At 37.0% G+C, this 16,125-nt stretch overlaps 1 protein-coding gene across 4 annotated transcripts in view; it reads left to right on the top strand.

Annotated features, from left to right (window-relative positions):
• Window positions 1-16,125, top strand: part of HYCC2 (hyccin PI4KA lipid kinase complex subunit 2) — a 73,054-nt gene that overhangs the window by 5,733 nt on the left and 51,196 nt on the right. For 3 of the 4 annotated variants that reach the window (XM_027124442.1, XM_027124426.1, XM_027124450.1), the window contains exons 2-3: window positions 5,158-5,261; window positions 7,962-8,061. The gene's annotated coding sequence lies outside the window, so the exon portion shown is untranslated. The remainder of the gene's footprint in view (window positions 1-5,157; window positions 5,262-7,961; window positions 8,062-16,125) is intronic. The other variant, XM_027124435.1, reaches the window with a different exon arrangement.

A 16,125-nucleotide genomic window follows, 5' to 3' on the forward strand; every position in this document is an offset into this window, starting at 1 on the left:
AATGTTCTTCAACAGGTGAATGGTTAAACAAACTGGCACGTTTATACTATGCATCAATAAAAAGAATGAGCTGTTGATACATGTAACAACTAAGATGGATCTGAAGTGAAAAAACCACTCTCAAAAGGTTACATACTGTATGATTTCCTCTATATAGCGCTCTTGAAATATCAAAATTATAGAGATGAAGAGCAGAGTAGTGTTTGCCAGGAGTTAAGGATCGGGGAGAAGGGAGTGGGTGGCTACAAGGGAGCCTCTCGGTGATAGAACAGTTCTATATCTTAATTGTGATGGTAGTTACACATTATCTACATCTGTTATAAAATTGTATAAAACTACACACACATGCACAGACAAATGAGTGCTTGTAAAACTGGTGATATCTGAGTAACCCTTTGTGCACTATACCAATGTCAGTTTCCTGATCTTGATATTTTACTATAGTTATGCAAGATGTTAACGATTGGGGGAAACTGGGCAAAGGATACATGGGACCTCCTGGCATGTAGTCTGGGAACTTCTTATGAGTCTGTAATTATTTCGAAATAAAAAGTTTTTAAAAAGGGTTGTATTAAGGATTAAATGAGCAAATACATATGAGGTTCTAGTTATAGTACTTGCTTGGTTCATCATAAATACATAATACCTCTACTATATATAAAATAGATAACCAACAAGAACCTACTGTATAGCATAGGGAACTATACTCAATATCTTGTAATAACATATAATGGAAAAAATCTGAAAAAGAATATATATATGTATATATACACACACATAAACTGAATAACTTTGCTGTATACCTGAAACTAACACAACTTTGTAAATCAATTATACTTCAATAAAAATAAAAATTTTTTAAAAAGTCACCAAGGTGAAATTCTATTAAAACAAATAAAATAAATATATAATGCAAGTAATAGTAGCAGCAGCAGCAGTAGTAATGATAGTCTAGCCTTCTAACCTCTTACTAAGCCTCTCCCTAGGACTATTCCAGCAGTATTCATATTGGTCACTCTGCCCTCACAGGTCTTTCCTCCCTGTGGTCCACTCTACAGTGTAACCAGAGTTCTCTTTCTAAAGTGCCTATTACATATTACTTCATACAAAATTTTTTAATGGCTCCCCATTGTATTTTCATACATTAATTTCTTTTTTTTCAATCATAGTGGAAAGCAGCATTGGAGTTGGCATAGCTTCCAGGGTGCTATAACATATGAATTAAAGATAAAAACAGAAAAATCTAGAGCGATTGTTCTCACCTTCAAGAAGCTGTTATTTTAAGTGTTATCTTAAAGTTTATTTGATATTGCTGCCTGAAACACTACTGCAAAATTAAATGACTCAGGGCAAAAAGATTTATTGTTATTTTTCATGATTCTGTAGGTTGGCTAAATTGTTCCTTTATTGGTTTCACTTGGCTGTCTCATGTAGCTGAATCCACCTGGAGGGTTGACTGAGTTAGAAGGTCCAAGATGTCTCCACCCACATGTTTGCACATGGTGCTGGCTGTCCATTAAGGTGCTTCAGTTCTTCTCAGTGTGACTTCTCATCTGGTGGGCTAGTCTGGCATCCTTACATGGCATTCTCAGGGTAGCATTCTATAAAGGTGAAGGTGGAAGCTGTAAGGCTGCAAGGCCTCTTTGAGGATTAGGCTTTGAAATTGTATAACAGCCCTTCCACCATATTCTGATGATCAAAGCAACTCACCAAGCTAGCCCAAATTCAAGGGAGTGGAAAAATGGAAAAGGACCTTTGTCGCAGACAATTTAGGCTGCTATAATAAAGTACCATAGACTGGGTGGTTTAAACAACAAACTTCTATTTCTCACAGTTCTTGAACTTGAGAAGTCCAAGATCAAGGTGCCAGAAAATTTTGTGTCAACTAGGGACCCACTTCCTATTTCCGAGATGGCTACATTCTCATTGTGTTATAACATGTGAGAGAGCTCTCTGGGGATCTCTTTTATAAGGACACTAATCCCATTCATGAGAGCACTACCCTCATGACCTAATTACCTCCCAAAGGTCCCACCTCCTAATACCATCACACTGGGGGTTAGCATTTCAGTATATTTGGGGGAGACACAAAAATTCAGTCTATAACAATAGTCCACAGAGAGATCAGATTATTTTCTGTTTTCTTAATGTAAGGATGAACAACAGTCCAAAAAGTGACACAGTCACTATAAGAATTTGAAAATGTTTGCTGAGATCTAACAAAAGTAAAAACACAAGTACCAAAGACATTAGATAGCAAGCCAAGAAGGACAGGTTCAAAATCTTCATGAAGTAGAATGATGTGCATAATATGTGGGAGAATCAGCTTTATCTAACTGTTGTGCTACAGTAGTGTTTCCTGAAAACTTGAAGGAGGTTAATCTGTAGAAAGTTCACTGGGTTTTTATTTGAACAGGTTTTAAACAGCTGATTTAACATCTTCCATTAAACTGTTTATTTTTCCTAACCTCTCATTTTCATATAATTTGGTTTTGGCCAGTCACAGTAAGCCACATTACTTTTCTAGAACATAACTCCCAACTGTTGGCAAGAAATTATAGTACTGCATTATGAAACCTTGACAGTGTACTGAACTATTATAAACACCCCTCTGTCTGAACTGTAATGGTGGTGCACCCTCACAGAGTAGATTCTTCGGTCAGTCTTGCTTCCTACACTCCCCACCACCCCAATTACAGTGGAATATCCTAAACACTTTATTCTTAGCATTAAATTGAAGCATAACTGAGATGGCTTGTTGGCATCTTAGACCATAAATTTGTTCCTGCAGTCTCTTTCTTACCTTATCAGGTGGGAATAGTGTTTGGCTGCTAGAAACAGAGATAAGAAATAACCGTTGCTTAAATAAGATAATAGTTCATTTATTTGTCTTGTAAAAACAAATTCAGAAATATTCTAAGACTGGTACGGCAACTCCATAGACTTGTCAAGGACCCATTCTCTTTCTCTCTTTCCTTTGCCATCCTAAGTATGTGGTTTCTATTCTGAAGATCACAGAATGGTTGCTGGATATCCATCCATGATCTAGGCAGAAGGAAGGAGGAAGAAAGGCAGAGGACAAAAGGGGCATACCTTCCATCTTTTAAGAAAACTTTCTAGGGACTTCCCTGGAAGTCCAATGGTTAGGACTCCATGCTTTCACTGCCGTGAGCCCGAGTTCAATCCCTGGTTGGGGAATTAAGATCCTGCAAGCCACATGTGAATGACAAAAAAAAAAAGAAGGAAAGAAGCCTTTCTAGAATTCCCTACACGGTATTTCCTCTGATCTCATTGACCAGAACTTAGTCATTTGGCCATACTTAGCTATAAGTGAGGGTCAGAAATGGCTTTAGCTGATTGTATAGACTAGATCATTGCGAGTGGAGGTGTGGCTCTCTATCGGATGGGAACTAGTAGTCTTTACCATACTTGCTGCCTGTCTCCTCAGCTGAGTCTGCCGCTGACTGACTGCTTGTTGCTGTTAGGCCCTTCACTCAATAGTCATGAACTAAGTGCTAACTGTGCTAAGCCCTGTCCCAGGAACTGGGAATACAGATACATCTGAGACGTCCTCCCTGTCCTGGAGAAGTTATGGATCTTACAGTTTTCCTGCCCTACCCCCCCACCAAGCAGTCACATCTCTCTCTAGGTATCGGGCATAGGTATTGTTGATTTCTTCTGGTCTTTGGCTTGCCTTTTCACTCTCAGTTTCTTTTGATGACAGGTTTGATACAGTCCAATTTATCGTTGTTGTTGTTATGGTTATGGTTAGTGCTTTTTGTGTTTGCTTAAAAAATATTTGCCTGCTTCAAGGACATAAAGATGTTTTGTTATGGTTTTTTGTTTGTTTACTTTCACATTTAGACCTGCATTCTATTTGGAATTTACTTTTGTTGATGTGTAAAGTTAGAGATCGTGATACACTCATTATTTTCTATAGGGATATCCAGTTGACCCAGCGTCTTTTGTTTAAAAGAATGTCTTTTCCCAACTGCACTGCAATTTGCCTTTGTCATAAATAAAGTAGTCTTATTTGTGTGTGACTTTCTAGGCTCTATTTTTTCATTGATAAGTTTTAGTTACTATACTTGTACAGCTAATTACTATGGCTTTATAACAGATCTTAATATTTTACAGTATAGTCCTCCAATTTTTTTTGTTTTTCAAGGTTGCTTTGACTATTCTTGGCTCCTTGTAGTTCCCTAGGGATTTCAGAATCAGCTTGTCAATTTCTCTTTAAAAGGAGAAGAGTGGGATTTTGATTATGATAGCTTTGAAACCAGAAATCAATTGGGGGAGAATTGACATTTTTTACTATGAGTCTTCAACCTGTGAACATGGTATGTCCTTCAATTTATTTAGACCCTTAAATTCTCTCAAAAATGTTTTCTTGTTTTCAGTGTAGTGGTCTTGCACATCTTTTGTTAGATGTCTTTCTTTTTTAAAAAAAATGCTGTTGGAAGTTGTGTTTTTATTTTCTTTATTTATTTGATTATTTTATTTTATTTACTTATTGTTTTCGGCTGTGTTGGGTCTTCGCTGCTGTGCGTGGTCTTTTCTCTGGTTGCGGCGAGTGGTGGCCGCTCTTCGTTGTGGTGCGCGGGCTTCTCATTGTGGTGGCTTCTCTTGTTGCAGAGTACGGGCTCTAGGCGCGTGGGCTTCAGTAGTTGTGGCACGTGGGCTCTAGAGCACAGTCAGTAGTTGTGGTGCATGGGCTCAGTTGCTCCACGGCATATGGGATCTTCCCAGACCAGGGCTGGAACCCGTGTCCCCTGCATTGGCAGGCAAATTGTTAACCGCTGCACCAGGGAAGCCTGAAGTTGTGTTTTTAAAAAACACTAGTTTACAGAAATATAATTGATTTTTATATATTAGCCTTTTATCCAGAAACCTAGATAAATTCACTTATTAATTCTAATAATTATTCTGTAGAATCTTCTGAATTTTCTTGGTACATATTTATATTGTCTATTAATAATATCATCTCTAAATAATGACCTTTTTTCTTTTCTGGTTATTATTCTTATATCTTTTTCTTGACTTGCTATAGTAGCTAGGCCCTCCAGCACAGTATTGAATAGAAGTGGTGATAATGGTTATCTCTTTCTTCTTTTTTTTTTTTTTTTTGGCGTCACTCTGCGACATGTGGGATATTAGTTCCCTGACCAGGGATCAAACCAGCGCCCCCTGCAGTGGAAGCGTGGAGTCTTAACCACTGGACCTCTAGTGAAGTCCCTCTTTCTTGTTTTCAACCTCAGAAAGTAAGTTTTCAATATTTTATCATTGACTGTGACACCTGTACAACCTTGGTGTTGTTTCCTCCTTAACTGTTTGGAAAAATCCACTGGTGAAACCATCTGCACTTGAGATTTTCTTTATGGAAAGATTTTTAATGATAGATTACATTTCTTTAATATCCATGATGCTGTATGGATATTCTGTATCTTTCGGTGTTGGTTATTTGTATTTTTCAAGAAATGTGTTCATTTCATGCCAAGTGTCACATTTATTGGCATAAAGTTTATCATAACTTCTTGTCTTTTTGATGTCTAAAAATTTCATAGTAATTTGTGTTTTCTCTAATAAGTATTACTAGGGGTTTGTCAATTTTATTAATCTTTTCAAAGAACCAACTTTTTAAAAAATATTTTATAATTTATTTGGCTGCATCAGGTCTTAGTTGTGGCATGCGGGGTCTTTATTGCGGCATGCAGGATCTTCTGTTGCGGTGCGCACAGGCTTCTCTCTGGTTGTGGTGCTCAGGCTCTAGAGCGCACAGGCTTAGTTGCCCTGTGGCCTGTGGGATCTTAGTTCCTTCACCAGGGATCGAACCCACATCTACTGCATTGGAAGGAGGATTCTTAACCATTGGACCACCAGGGAAGTTCCAAAGAACCAACTTTTTTTTTTTTTCAAAAAACCAACTTTTGACTTTGTTGATTTTTTCCCTCTATTGTGTGCTTGTTTTCTGTTTCACTCATTTGCTATCCTCTCTGACCTCTAGAGATAGATATCTGTCAATAGATAAAACCACTGATTTTTTTTTTCAGCCTCTCTGCTAATATAGGCAATCTTAGCTTTGCAAGGTACCAGGTTAACTGAAACTCCTAAATGCATATAGGAACTATGTCTTTGCTTAATACATGCAAAGTAAGAACTCTCTACATATGAAATAAGGCTACAGCTACATCCCACAAGCTTTAATATATCTTTCTTAGCACTGAGTTCGGCATTTTTACTAATTTTGGTGGTTTTTTTGGTTTTTTTGGCTGTGCTGTGCAGCATGTGGGATCTTAGTTTCCCGACCAGGGATCAAATCTGTGCCCCCTGCATTGGGAGTGTGGAGTCTTAACCACTGGGCTGCCAGGGAAGTCCCTAATTTTGGTTTTAATATCTTCTTTGACCCATAGATTATTTAGAAGTATAATTTAAAATTTCCAGGTAGTTGGGGGTTTTTTAGGTTTTTATTTATTAATTGTTGTTAATGATCTCTAGGTTACTTTGGTTGTGGTTAAAGAACATACTCTGAATGGCTCAGTTTTCCTGTTATTTGCCCTGTTGGGTTTCCTTGTTTTGTTTTGGCTTTTTCCTCAATTGACAGCCTAGTATCTGTATCCTTAGCCTTGAAAGACTGTCAGAGACAGTCTTCCCAGCATAGCTCTCAAGTCTGCCTGCCTGCACTGCTTCAAAATCTGGTGATTGTCTTGGTGGTTCCAAATTCCCAAGGTACAAAAAGACAGTCTCCTTGGCACCAGCTGCCCCTTCCCAGAGTGTTACCAATTTCTTGTGTATCTTTCCAGAGACTAACAGAGAAAACTTGCTAGTCCTTTTCAAGTTTTTTCCCCACTGCAGAACTTCTCATGAAATAAAAATCCCATGCGATAGCCCAGTACATACGAGATGGTTGGAGTAGGAGGTCCTGACACATCTTCAGTTTGGAAAACATTGGAGACTTTACAATGATAATGTTGTTTAACTCCAAGAGAATATTATTGCAGTATTCTTTGTATTAAAAAATGTTTTGTGGGCTTCCCTGGTGGCACAGTGGTTGAGAGTCCGCCTGCCGATGCAGGGGACACGGGTTCGTGCCCCGGTCCGGGAAGATCCCACATGCCGCGGAGTGGCTGGGCCCGTGAGCTGTGGACGCTGAGCCTGTGCGTCCAGAGCCTGTTGCTCCGCAACGGGAGAGGCCACAACAGTGAGAGGCCCGCGTACCGCAGAAAAAAAAAAAAAAGTTTTGTTAATGGACATATTTTAAAATGCTAATTTTCTTTTGGTGTTTTAGCTTTTAAAGTTGTGATAAGTTTTGAATCAAAGAAGTAGAGTATAATGTGGTCAACAACTACATGAAAATAGTTATTACTTTATGAGAAAAGTATACTTTTATCAATTTGAAAATGATTTTTAATATTTTTTGTGCCAAAAGTTCAAGTAACAGCATTTTCTATGTTCTTTCTCAAAATGATAAAATTTTCAGTCTGTGAAACTTAACCAAAATTATAATGTAGCCATTGATACTTATTTAAGCTTGGTTTTATAGTGCATATTAAAATTTTAATGATCGTTGCGTGTGTGTATGTGTGTGTGTGATCACTGTAATATGTTTCAAAAGTTGGACTCATAGAATTTTGGGCTGGGAGGTACTTATCTTTGTAGATTTTTCAGGTGAGGCTCCAGAAAATTTAACTTACTCGAAGTCTTTACAGATATTTAATGGTAGATTTGAAACTAAAACTCAGACTTCTTTTTTCCAAATCTAATGTCTTCTAAAATAGGTTTGATAATGGTACATAAGTATAGCCTAGTTATTATAGAAAACTTAAAAATAATCCCAATTATTTTTAAAATTAGATAAACTATATTATAAATGCCTTTTCAAAATTGTTCTTTCTCCTTTATATTACATTCTTGAGGATATTCTCTCTCACTATTTCACAGTTTTTTGTTTTCATTTTTTATAGAGTTGGAAAACATTTAAGTCTCAACAAATGAATTCCACACTTGAACTCTGCCGCATTCCTGTGCCACCTCCTCCATTGGAACACTGATCTTAGAACGGAGGTAAAATTATAGAATTTAACTTTTTAAAGGGTAAAGAATGAAGTTCCCATAGTCAGACATGTTAGAATTTTTGGTAATTTTTGGTGGGTAGCTTCTATATATTAAGCAGTTTTACCTAGGAGAATAGTCACATCTTAATTATTGCCTTTGAATTTTACTTTTGAAAATGTTTCCTTTTTAATAGTTGTGTCTTTTAACTTGTTACCTAAATATTACAGCTCTTGAATTACTGAGTTTATTCAGCATAATTGTATTATCTAGCTACATCTAGATCAGTGCTGATCATAGAATTTCTTTGATAATGTCTGTGTTCTACATCTGTGCTGTCCAATATGGGAGACACTAGCCACATGTAGCTACTAAGTGCTTGAAATGTGGCTAGTGCAACTAAGGAATTGATTTTTTTTTTTAATACAATGTTAGTTTTTTTTTTTTCAGTTTTTTGGCTGTGCCACACGGCTTATGGGATCTTAGTTCCCCAACCAGGGATTGAACCCAGGCCCCCTGCAGTGGAAACGCAGTCTTAACCACTGGCCCACCAGGGAATTCCCAGGAATTGATTTTTAAATTTTATTTTTTTTAAATTAATTAAAACTAACTGGACAGTGCAGCTCTAGTTTTTTCCTTAGGGAATTTGGTATTTACAGTACAGTAATAGCACATGTTAAGTGCTTTGTTTTTGATTTATACCTTGAAATATCTAGATAGTTTTTGGCCTAGTTTGAAAATTTTCAGTAGCATAGCCATTTTTTTACTGTCATATGTTGCCCTGATCATTGTATAGGTTTGTTTATACAATAATTTTGGTCCATTAGAAACCCTTGAGAGCAGTTATAATTTTGCTCACTGATGTGTTAATTTATTTAATCTTTAAAAAAAAAAACTTTGACATAGGTACTTATATTATCCCCATTTTATAAATGAGGGATTTGAGGCCACAGGTTAGGTAAGTAACTTTCCCAAGGAAACACAACTTGTAGGTCAAGGAGGTAGAATTCAAACTCAGGCAGTCTAGAGCAAGAGCCTGTCTTCTTTAACCATTAGGCCGTACTGCCTGTTATATCCTTTTTCTCTCTAAATTGACAATTCCTAAAAAAGAATATATATGCTGACTATCAGCTAAGACACAATTTCTACCAGTGTTGTTAATGGAGAACTTACTGTACTTGTGCAAGTACTGTGAGTTTGCTTCCTGGCAAGTAGTTATTGACCTCTTTCAGATCATGTTCCAGCAATTTATTATTTTTTTCATTATGTTTTATTCAGGGCTTGCTAATAAAGGTTGCCATTACCATGGTCACCAAAAAGATAATCATTTTCTGTGATATCCTCTTTATTTTGCTTCATACTCTGGAAGTGAGGCAATATGGGCCCGAACTGATCTGCATGCTAGAATATCAGCTTGACTTTTGCTTTTAAATATAGGTTTTAAACTAAAAATAGAACTACCATATGACCCAGCAATCCCACTACTGGGCATATACCCTGAGAAAACCAAAATTCAAAAAGAGTCATGTACCACAATGTTCATTGCAGCTCTATTTACAATAGCCAGGACATGGAAGCAACCTAAGTGTCCATCAACAGATGAATGGATAAAGAAGATGTGGCACATATATACAATGGAATATTACTCAGCCATAAAAAGAAACGAAATTGAGTTATTTGTAGTGAGGTGGATGGACCTAGAGACTGTCATACAGAGTGAAGTAAGTCAGAAAAAGAAACAAATACTGTATGCTAACACATATAAATGGAATCTAAAAAAAAAAAAATGGTTCTGAAGAACCTAGGGGCAGGGCAGGAATAAAGACACAGACATAGAGAATGGACTTGAGGACATAGGGACAGGGAAGGGTAAGCTGGGGCGAAGTGAGAGAGTGGCATGGACTTACATATACTAACAAATGTAAAATAGATAGCTAGTGGGAAGCAGCTGCATAGCATAGGGAGATCAGCTCGGTGCTTATGACCACCTAGAGGGATGGGATAGGGAGGGTGGGAGGGAGACGCAAGCTGGAGGAGATATGGGAATATATGTATATGTATAGCTGATTCACTTTGTTTTAAAGCAGAAACTAACACACCATTGTAAAACAATTATACTCCAATAAAGATGTTAAAATAAATAAATAAAATAAATAAATATAGCTTTTATACATCAGATGATGGGATGGGTGTAACACAGTAGAAGAAATGATTTTCAGAATTCCATGTTGTCTGTTTAAATAAAAAGAGGGCTTGCAGTATGTTTATAACTGTGTTTGTAGCTACCTCTAAATACTAAAAGATGCTGATTCTAGTTAGAAAACATATATTTAAAAAATTTCTCTGTAACTAGTACTGTTCTGTTTTCCAAATGAAGGTACTAAAATATATTTATAGGATTTTAGATTTAGAAAGTAATTTATCATTGTAGTGACCTGAAGCCCAAAGGGTTTAAGCGATTTGTCCAAGGTCATATAAGCTATGTGGTTCATTGATTCAATGAATATACATTAAGTACCTATCATATGTCTAGATACCATAATATACTTGTTAGCATTGAGTCCATAGTGAGCCCTCAAATGCTAGCAGAACAGAAAAGGACCCTGTTCTCATGGAATTTGTGACCTGATGGGAAAGATAGACAATAAGGTTTAATATACAAGGTATAAAATCCAAAGCCCTAGGAAGGAAATGAACCATATTTGTTGGAATGGAAAATACTGGAGAAGGGAGAAAGGGCTCCTATTTAGATAAAGTGGTCAAGAAAGGCCTGCTGAGATTAACAGGATTGGAAGGAGCCAGTTATTTAAATAGCGATTGTAGGACAGCATTCCAGGCTGGAACAGTCCACACAGAATCCCTAGGGTGAAGGTGTGCATGAAGCTCTAGAGGAACTGAAATGAGAATATGGCCAGAACATAGGAAGCTGTGGTGGGGGAGAAGTATGAGCTGTAAGAAAGGGACCACGTTACATTTTTCAACCATAGATTTTATTTTATTTATTTTTTTAAAGTAAGGGTTTTTGGTCTTGTTTAGTTTTTTTATTTACTTATGGCTGCCTTGGGTCTTTGTTGCTGCGCATGGGCTTTCTCTAGTTACGGGGAGCGGGGACTACTCTCCGTTGCCATGCTCGGACTTCTCATTGCACTGGCTTCTCGTTGCGGAGCACGGGCTCTAGGCGCACAGGCTACAGTAGTTGTGGCATGTGGGCTCAGTAGTTGTGGCATGCAGGCTCAGTAGTTGTGGTGCATGGGCTTAGTTGCTCCATAGCATGTGGGATCTTTCTGGACCAGGGATAGAACCCGTGTCCCCAGCATTGGCAGGCGGATTCTTAACCACTGTGCCACCAGGGAAGCCCAAGGATAATTTTTAAAAGTCATATGTGATTATATGGATATGCTTATGCTCTTATCCTTTAAACATTTTGTTTCATTTTAATAAAGGATTGTGTCTTACTTCCTACTTAAATTTGTTAATAAATTACTGTCTTAAAAGTAGTATCATTAAAATTGGGGAAATATGTTAGTGTTTTGGTTATAATTATTATTAACACCACTATGTTCTTCTATCTAAAGTTAATTAACTTGCAGTCATTTAAAAAATGGTATTGGTAGAAACTAAAGTGCTTTGGTGTGCCAAATTTGTGGTTGTAGGAGAGATCATACAGGAATTTAAAATAAGAAATTTAACCTGGATGTGATACTTTTTTTTTTTTAACTGAAGGGTGGTCATCAGGATTACTTGGAAAACTTTTTCAAAATATATATTCTGGGCCCTATATCAGATAAGGATTCTGATGCAGTATATATTACATTTAAAAATATTTGTGTTTCTTTCAAAAAATAATGTTTGGTTTTCTTTTTTATTTTAAGAGCTGTGCTGATGTTTTTTGTAAAGAATTTGAAAAACATTTTTGATTAATTGTACTTGCTTTTTCTTATCCCTTTCTATAACGTAGTCAACATTTTAAAAAACCTTCTAATTCATTGTAGTTAGTAAAAAGATAACTTATTAGTTTATAAATTTTTCCTAAAACATACGAGTCTTAATTTAAGTGATTTTCAGTGTTTTAAATATTTATCTAAAAACTTGTTCGTTTTGATTTTTTTTTTTTTTTTTTTTTTTTTTTTGTGGTACGTGGGCCTCTCACTGTTGTGACCTCTCCCGTCGCGGAGCCAGACTCCAGACGCGCAGGCTCAGCGGCCATGACTCACGGGCCTAGCCGCTCTGTGGCATGTGGGATCTTCCCGGACCGGGGCACGAACCCATGTCCCCTGCATCGGCAGGCGGACTCTCAACCACTGCGCCACCAGGGAAGCCCTCGTTTTGATTTTTTAAGAAAGTGTTTATTTTTATGTGTGTAACAACAGCTATTTTGAAATAATGAAAAAGAATCACAGTCGCAGCAGGAAAATATAAACTTTTAACCCTTGAACAACACTGGTTTGAACTGTGCAGATACATTTATACTCAGATTTCTTTTCAATAAATATCAATCATGCAGTGCTACACAATGCATGGTTGGTTGAATCTGCTGATAGGGAGGGCCAGCTCTGGGACTTGAGTATTGTTGGATTTTGGTATCTGCAATGGGTCTGGAACCAGTTGTCCACAGAAGATTATACTTAGGAATCAACTTAATTTGAATGTGTTGATCTATATGAAGAAAACACAAAATTTATACAGACATATAGAAGATTTTTATTAAAAAAATATTTATTTGGCTATGCCGGGTCTTCATTGCAACACGCAGGATCTTTTAGTTGCGGCATTGGGATCTAGTTCTCTGACCAGGAATCAAACCCGGGCCCCCTGCATTGGGAACATGGAGTCTCAACCACTGGACCACCAGGAATTCCTAAAAGAAGATTTTTAATAAAGAGCAGTGCCATGCTTCTGTATTGGATAACTCAATTAGGTGAAGATGTCTCTTGAAATTAATTTGTAAATTTAATTCCAATAAGGATAGAGTATGGGAAAGAAACTTATCATTAGAAGTCTAATATTCAACTGGAAGAATAAGCAGGCAATAATAATAAAATACATTTTTAGGAAAAAGAATTATTATGGGACTTGTACTATTATAAAGTGCATTATAAAGCCACAGTAATTAAAATATTATAGTCCTGGTACCAAATTAATGGGAAAAGTAGCTCAGAAATAGTTCCAAATATACGTGGGACTTTTAGTGTATGATAAAAATAGTGTTGCAAGTTAGAAAAAAATGGACATGCAAACAAGGTGTTAGAACAACTGAGAAAACAGTTTTTATTGGGAGAAAACATTGTTAGATCTTAATCTCATATTGCATTCTAAAATAACTTTCAGGTTGTTTAAAGAGTAAACTATAGATGTGGTTTTTAACTTTAGAAGATTCAAGCCTTTACTAAACAAGCAGACTGATTTTTAAAATACAGTAAAATATATTGTGGTATCTTTTTTGCCATGCCTCTTTCAAATACATTACAGCATTCTGTGTATTAAATTTTTAATATTTTGGTAACTAGTACTCACTTGAATGTTCTGATACCGATTTTTGTTGTTCTGGTTTTAAAAGTCATATACATCATATAAACAAATGTAGAAAAATTGAGTTATTTAGATTTAGATTTTTTTTAGATTTCAGTGCTAAGGTTTAACTTTATAAACAGAGCAGGAAGAAATTATTTTGTATATGTAACAATCGTATGCTCTTTAAAATTATATGATGGATTATGGTTTTGAGAATTTATTTGTATTTGCATATGCTATTAATAATATTTATATCCTGTGACCTTAAAAATTCAAATTCAAGGGCTTCCCTGGTGGCACAGTGGTTGAGAGTCTGCCTGCCGATGCAGGGGACACGGGTTCGTGCCCCAGTCCGGAGGATCCCACATGCCGCGGAGTGGCTGGGCCCATGAGCCATGGCCGCTGGGCCTGCGTGTCCAGAGCCTGTGCTCCGCGGCAGGAGAGGCCACAACAGTGAGAGGCCCGCGTACCAAAAAAAAAAAAAAAAAAAATTCAAATTCAAGTTTTAGAATTTATACTACAGAAGATAACAATAGAAATACATAAGTATGTACAAGGATGTGTATTGCAGCATTTTTTTGTAATATAAGGAAGTTGAAAACAGATTTGTTTATTAGTAAATAAATAAGTTGTGGGATTATACTTATAATTAATTACACCCATTAAAAAGAGTGAGCTTGAACTATAGGTCTTTCATATATTTTTGAGAATTGAAAGAGCAATTATAGAATACTATGTACAATGAACACAACTATATTTAAACTGTATACACACACATATACATACATGCATATACATAAACATGTATGTGAAGAAAAATACATACCAAATGGTTAACTCTGTTTATCTTTGTGGGTGGGGGAGGTAGTTAGGTTAAGTTCCTTTTTTTAGTAGACATATACTATTTATAATAACTATTTTAAAATTATTTAATAATTGAATATCAACTATACATATTTATAGCTAAGGATATTTGTAAAATTAGAGGTAATAGTTGTGGTACAGAGGAAGAATAGCTTTTTAAGTTTCCAGTAAATAAAAAGCAAAAATCAATCATTATTAAAATTCAGCAGTGGAAATAAAGGAGTTTTGTGTGTTTTTTTTAAGTTCCTATTTTCTTTATTTCGGAAGATAAGTCCTTTCTGTCACCACTAGAATGAAATTGTGGTTTTCTTCTTTACATGGTAGTATATTTATTGAAAGTATTTACCTCCTTTTCTGGAGTACTTCTCAAAGAGGACGTAAAATTCAGTCTATTTTTCCTCAGTCTTGTGGCCTGCTGAACTCATTAGTGATAATGAGGTGGTAGAAGATGTTATAAGTAATATCAACAAAACAGCCCCTCTTGTTTATACTTTCATAAGAGACTTGGGTTAAAAGGGAAATATTAAAGGGAGATTCAGATGTTAGAATTTATCCCTAAAAAAATTATTTCCAGAGAAAATAATGTAGGCATTGCTTTTACTTTTTATACTTTATTTGAAGCTTAATAAAAATGGAACCTACTTTATTTTTCAGGTACTTTGTAAATAAAAACCATTTTTATTATCAGTAGCTATTTTTTTTTTTTTTTTTTTAACTTCCAGAGACTTGACTTGACTTAGTAGGAACTCTCAGAGCAAGTGCTATATATAGCAAGCCTGGAATATTTTTAGTCTTCTTTTTCTCTTTTTCTTTTTTGAATTTCTTGTTTGTATTCTTCACCTAATTCTTTTTTTATCTTTTTTAATTTATTTTTGGTTGCGTTGGGTCTTTGTTGCTGTGCGTGGGCTTTCTCTAGTTGTGGCGAGCGGGGGCTACTCTTGGTTGCGGTGCGTGGACTTCTCATTGCGGTGGCTTCTCTTGTTGCAGAGCACGGGGTCTAGGTGCATGGGCTTCAGTAGTTGTGGTACGTGGGCTCAGTAGTTGTGGCTCGTGGGCTCTAGAGCGCAGGCTCAGTAGTTGTGGCGCACAGGCTTAGCTGCTCCGCGGCAGGTGCGATCCTCCCGGACCAGGGCGTGAACGCGCGTCCCCTGCATTGGCAGGCGGACTCCCAACCACTGCACCACCAGGGAAGCCCCTAGTCTTCTTGCTAATGGGAATTTTGCAGCTAGCTTTGAAAGAGTGTTCTCTACATCATAGCCAGGTAAGCCTTTCAAACCTTTAATCTTATCCTCAGTCACTTTCCATACTTAATGTAGACTAGAAGGTCTTGTTTATTATAACATCAGCCCATGCCTCTCTCTCTCTGCCCTCAACCATGCCCCTTGCTCTCTGTGCTCCTAACCACTTGGATATTCTTTCAGATTCTACATCTTCCTATGTTATTTTCTTGACACAGAACCTTTTATTTTTTATTTTATTTTTTTTTGGCGGTACGCGGGCCTCTCACTGTTGTGGCCTCCCCTGTTGCAGAGCACAGGCTCCGGACGCGCAGGCTCAGCAGCCGTGGCTCACGGGCCCAGCCGCCCCACGGCATGTGGTATCTTCCCGGACCGGGGCACAAACCTGTGTCCCCTGCATCGGCAGGCGGACTCCCAACCACTGCGCCACCAGGGAAGCCCCCACAGAACCTTTTTATATGCT

Source organism: Aethalodelphis obliquidens, unplaced genomic scaffold, assembly GCF_003676395.1.
Source record: "Aethalodelphis obliquidens isolate GAN/ISIS:26980383/991018 unplaced genomic scaffold, ASM367639v1 scaffold2, whole genome shotgun sequence".
NCBI lineage: Eukaryota > Metazoa > Chordata > Mammalia > Artiodactyla > Delphinidae > Aethalodelphis > Aethalodelphis obliquidens.